This window comes from Mobula birostris, chromosome 22 (genome assembly GCF_030028105.1).
Source record: "Mobula birostris isolate sMobBir1 chromosome 22, sMobBir1.hap1, whole genome shotgun sequence".
NCBI lineage: Eukaryota > Metazoa > Chordata > Chondrichthyes > Myliobatiformes > Myliobatidae > Mobula > Mobula birostris.
In genome coordinates this window covers 54,601,493-54,607,492 of record NC_092391.1, presented here as the reverse complement: position 1 = coordinate 54,607,492, position 6,000 = coordinate 54,601,493, and positions in this window count along the sequence as shown.

Genomic DNA, 6,000 nt, shown 5'->3' with positions numbered 1-6,000 from the left:
ACTTTATACTTTATACTTCATTGTCGCCAAACAATTGATACTACAACACAATCATCACAGCAATATTTGATTCTGCACTTCGCGCTCCCTGGAGTACAAGTCAATAGTAAATATTAAAAATTTAAATTATAAATCAAAAATAGTAAATAGAAAAGTGAAGGTAAGTAAGGTAGTACAAAAAAACCGAGAGGCAGGTCTGGATATTTGGAGGGTACGGCCCAGATCCGGGTCAGGATCCCTTCAGCAGTCTTATCACAGTTGAAAAGAAGCTGCTCCCAAATCTTTGGTGATATCTCTGCCAATATCTCTCTATCTCTCACTCTCTATCTCTCTATCTCACTATCTTGTTATCTTGCTATCTCTCTATCTCTACTTCTCTATTTCTCTCTCTATCGCTCTGCCTCTCTATCTCTTTATCTCTCTATGTCTCTCTATCTCTATCTCTCTACATCTCTATCTCTCTATCTCTCCCCTCTCTTTCCTCCGCCCGCTCCCCACCTCTCCCCCTCTCTCCCTCCCTCCCTCCCTTGTGTCAGGTGAGCTCGAATGAGCCATGCTATTGACTGTAACATCGAACTAGCAAGCAGTTGGTTTCCCCTGTCACCATGACAGGAGTGATACCCCTCCCTCCCTTGTTCACGAGACAGAGTTTGTGCCATGTCGAAGTGCCAGGTTATGGACAGTGCATTTTGATGGACTCTAGATTGCGGTCTCTTTCGAGCTTTGCATCTGCTGGTGGGGAGTGATGCTTTCTGTTGGTTGGGTGGGAGAGGGAGATGGTTCATGCTTTCTGTTGGTGGGGGAGGGAGAGGGAGACGGTTGATGCTTTCTGTTGGTGGGGGGAGGGAGGTAGAGACGGTTGATGCTTTCTGTTGTGGGGGGAGGGTGAGGGAGGCGGTTGATGCTTTCTGTTGGGGGAAGGAAGAGGGTTGATAATTTCTGTTGAGGGGAGGGAGAGGGAGACAGTTGATGATTTCTGTTGTTGAGGGGGAGGGAGAGGGAGACGGTTGATGGTTTCTGTTGGAGGGATGGAGGTAGAGACGGTTGATGCTTTCATTTGTGGGGGAGGGAGAGGGAGTCGGTTGATGATTTCTGTTGTGGGGAGGGAGAGGGAGACTGTTGATGATTTCTGTTTTTATGGGGAGGGAGAGGGAGACGGTTGATGCTTTCTGTTGGTGGGGGGAGGGAGGTAGAGACGGTTGATGCTTTCTGTTGTGGGGGGAGGGTGAGGGAGGCGGTTGATGCTTTCTGTTGGTGGAGGGAGAGGGAGATGGTTGATGCTTTCTGTTGATGGGTTGGAGAGGGAGACTGTTGATGCTTTCAGTTGGAGTGGGGAGAGAGAGGGAGACGGTCGATGTTTCCTGTTGTGGGGGACGGAGAGGGAGATGGTTGATGATTTCTTTTGTGGGTGGGAGAGGGAGACGGTTGATAATTTCTGTTGTGTGGGAGGGAGAGGGACACGGTTGATGATTTCTGTTGTGGGTGGAGGGAGAGGGTGACGGTTGATGCTTTCAGTTGTGGGGGAGTGAGAGGGAGACAGTTCATGCTTTCTGTTGTGCTGGTGGGAGAGGGAGTCGGTTGATGCTTTCTGCTGGTGGGGGGAGGGAGAGGGAGACAGTTGATGCTTTCTGTTGGTGGGGGAGGGAGGTAGAGACGGTTGATGCTTTCTGTTGTGGGGGGAGGGTGAGGGAAGCGGTTGATGCTTTCTGTTGGTGGGGGTGAGGGAGAGGGAGACTGTTGATGATTTCTGTTTTTATGGGGAGGGAGAGGGAGACGGTTGATGCTTTCTGTTGGTTGGGTGGGAGAGGGAGACGGTTCATGCTTTCTGTTGGTCGGGGAGGGAGAGGGAGACGGTGATGCTTTCTGTTGTGGGGGGAGGGAGAGGGGGACAATTGATGCTTTCTGTTGGGGGGGAGGAAGAGGGTTGATAATTTCTGTTGAGGGGAGGGAGAGGGAGACAGTTGATGATTTCTGTTGTTGAGGGGGAGGGAGAGGGAGACGGTTGATGGTTTCTGTTGGAGGGATGGAGATAGAGATGGTTGATGCTTTCATTTGTGGGGGAGGGAGAGGGAGTCGGTTGATGATTTCTGTTGTGGGGAGGGAGAGGGAGTCGGTTGATGATTTCTGTTGGTGGGGGTGAGGGAGAGGGAGACTGTTGATGATTTCTGTTTTTATGGGGAGGGAGAGGGAGATGGATGATGCTTTCTGTTGTGCTGGTGGGAGAGGGAGTCGGTTGATGCTTTCTGCTGGTGGGGGGAGGGAGAGGGAGACGGTTGATGCTTTCTGTTGGTGGGGGGAGGGAGGTAGAGACAGTTGATGCTTTCTGTTGTGGGGGGAGGGTGAGGGAGGCAGTTGATGCTTTCTGTTGGTGGGTTGGAGAGGGAGACTGTTGATGCTTTCAGTTGGAGTGGGGAGAAAGAGGGAGACGGTTGATGTTTTCTGTTGTGGGGGACGGAGAGGGAGACGGTTGATGATTTCTTTTGCGGGTGGGAGAGGAGACGGTTGATAATGTCTGTTGTGTGGGAGGGAGAGGGACACGGTTGATGGTTTCTGTTGTGGGGGGAAGGAGAGGGAGATGGTTGATGCTTTCTGTTGTGGAGGAGGGAGAGGGAGGTGGTTGATGCTTTCTGTTGTGGGTGGAGGGAGAGGGAGACCGTTGAAGCTTTCTGTTGTCGGGGATGGAGAGGGAGACAGTTGATGATTTCTGTTATGGGTGGAGGGAGAGGGTGACGGTTGATGCTTTCAGTTGTGGGGGAGTGAGAGGGAGACAGTTCATGCTTTCTGTTGTGGGGGTGGGAGAGGGAGTCGGTTGATGCTTTCTGTTGTTGGAGGAGGTAGAGGGAGATGGTTGATGCTTTTTGTTCTGAAGAGGGAGAGGGAGTTGGTTCATGCTTTCTGTGGTGGGGGGAGGGAGAGGGGGACGGTTGATGTTTTCTGTTGGTGGGGGGAGGGAGAGGGAGTCCGTTGATGCTTTCTGTTGTGGGGGCAGAGAGAGGAAGACAGTTGATGCTCTCTGTTGGGGGGGAAGGAGAGGGAGGCGGTTGATGCTTTCTTTTGTCGGGGACGGAGAGGGACATGGTTGATGCTTTCTGTTGTGAAGAGGGAGAGGGAGTCGGTTGATGCTTTCTGTTGTTGGGGGAGGGAGAAGGAGATGGTTGATGCTTTCTGTTGTGAAGAGGGAGAGGAAGTCGGTTGATGCTTTCTGTTGTGGGTGGAGTGAGAGGGTGACGGTTGATGCTTTCAGTTGTGGCGGAGTGAGAGGGAGACAGGTCATGCTTTCTGTTGTGCGGGAGGGAGAGGGAGATGGTTGATGCTTTCTGTTGTGAAGAGGGAGAGGGAGTCGGTTGATGCTTTCTGTTGTTGGGGGAGGGAGGAGATGGTTGATGCTTTCTATTGTGAAGAGGGAGAGGGAGTCGTTTGATGCTTTCTGTTGGGGGGGAGGGAGAGGGTGACGGTTGATGCTTTCAGTTGTGGCGGAGTGAGAGGGAGACAGGTCATGCTTTCTGTTGTGCGGGAGGGGGAGGGAGTCGGTTGATGCTTTCTGTTGTTGGGGGAGGGAGAGGGAGATGGTTGATCTTTTCTGTTGTGAAGAGGGAGAGGAAGTCGGTTCATGCTTTCTGTGGTGGGGGGAGGGAGAGGGAGATGGTTGATTCTTTCTGTTGTGAAGAGGGAGAGGGAGTCGGTTGATGCTTTCTGTTGTTGGGGGAGGGAGGAGATGGTTGATCTTTTCTGTTGTGAAGAGGGAGAGGGAGTCGGTTGATGCTTTCTGTTGTTGGGGGAGGGAGAGGGAGATGGTTGATCTTTTCTGTTGTGAAGAGGGAGAGGGAGTCGGTTGATGCTTTCTGTTGTTGGGGGAGGGAGAGGGAGATGGTTGATCTTTTCTGTTGTGAAGAGGGAGAGGGAGTCGGCTTATGCTTTCTGTTGTGGGGGAGAGAGAGGGAGGCGGTTGATGCTTTCTGTTTTGCGGGGAGGGAGAGGGAGACGGTTGATGCTTTCTGTTGGTGGGGTAGGGAGAGGGTGACGGTTGTTGTATTCTGTTGTGGAGGGAGGGGGAGGGAGGCAGTTGATGCTTTCTGTTGGTGGGGAGGAAGAGGGAGACGGTTGATGTTTTCTGTTGGTGGGTTAGGGAGAAGGAGATGGATGGTGCTTTCTGTTGTGGGGGAGTGAGAGGGAGGCAGTTGATGTTTTCTGTTGTGAGGGAGTGAGAGGGAGATGGTTGATGTTTTCTGTTGTAGGGGGAGGGAAAGGGAGACGGTTGATGCTTTCTGTTGGTCGGGGGAGGGAGAGGGAGATGGTTGATGCTTTCTGTTGTGAAGAGGGAGAGGGAGTCGGTTCATGCTTTCTGTGGTGGGGGGAGGGAGAGGGAGATGGTTGATGATTTCTGTTGTGGGTGGAGGGAGAGGGTGACGGTTGATGCTTTCAGTTGTTGCGGAGTGAGAGGGAGACAGGTCATGCTTTCTGTTGTGGGTGGTGGGAGAGGGTGACGGTTGATGCTTTCAGTTGTTGCGGAGTGAGAGGGAGACAGGTCATGCTTTCTGTTGTGGGTGGTGGGAGAGGGTGACGGTTGATGCTTTCTGTTGTTGGGGGAGGGAGAGGGAGATGGTTGATCTTTTCTGTTGTGAATAGGGAGAGGGAGTCGGTTTATGCTTTCTGTGGTGGGGGGAAGGAGAGGGAGACAGTTGATGCTTTCTGTTGGTGGGGGAGAGAGAGGGAGGCGGTTGATGCTTTCTGTTGGTGGGGTAGGGAGAGGGTGATGGTTCCTGTATTCTGTTGTGGAGGGAGGGGGAGGGAGGCAGTTGATGCTTTCTGTTGGTGTGGGAGGGAGAGGAAGTGGTTGAATCTTTAAGCTCTGGGGGGAGGGAGAGAGAGACGGTTGATGCTTTCTGTTGGTGAGAGAGGGAAGGGGAGACGGTTGATGTTTTCTGTTGGTGGGGGGAGGGAGAGGGAGACCTTTGATGCTTTCAGTTGTGGGGGAGGGAGAGAGAGATGGTTGATGCTTTCTGTTTGTGAGGGAGGGGGAAGGAGATGGTTAATGCTTTCTGTTGGTGGGGAAGGTAGAGGGAGATGGTTGGTGCTTTCTGTTGTTGGGGGAGGGGAGGGAGAGTGTTGATGTTTTCTGTTGTGGGGCGGAGAGGGAGGTGGTTGATGCTTTCTGTTGTGGGGAGGGAGAGGGAGACAGTTGATGCTTTCTGTTGCTGGGGGAGGGAGAGGGGGACTGTTGATGCTTTCTGTTGATGTGGGGAGAGAGAGGGGGGTGGTTGATGCTTTCTGTTGGTGAGGGAGGGAGAGGGAGACGGTTGATGCTTTCTGTTGTGAAGAGGGAGAGGGAGACGGTTGATGCTTTCTCAACACAAAATAATCTGCAGATGCTGTGATCAAAGCAACACTTTCAGTACGCTGGATGAACTCAGCATGTCGGGCAGTATCAGTGGAAACGTTGAGTCGACGTTTTGGGCCAGAAGCCTTCGTCAGGACTGAAGAATGAAGAAGGGGGATGGATTTGAAGAATGCTTGCAGGTTCAGTTGAAAGACCAGTAATTAGAACGACAAAGAGATGGGGGAGGGGAAGCATTGACGTCATAGCCTTGAAAACAATGGGTTGTAGATGAAGGAGGCGGAACCATGAGGGAACTGGAGGAGGGGGCAGAGTGAAATAGGGATAGAGGAAGGGAGGGGGAGGGAATTACCAGAAGTTGGAGAATTCTATGTTCATACCAAGGGGCTGGAGACTACCTAGACGGTATATGAGGTGTTGCTCCTCCAATCTGAGTTTAGCCTCTTCATGGCAGTAGAGGAGGCCATGTATGGACATATCTGAATGGGAGTGGGAAGCAGAGTTGAAGTGGGTGGCTACTGGGAGATCCTGTCTGTTTTGGCGGACAGAGCAGATGTGCTCGACGAAGCGGTCCCCCAATCTGCGTCGGGTTTCACCGATGTAGAGGAGGCCGCACCGGGAGCACCGGATGCAATAGATGACCCCGACAGGTTCACAAGTGAAGT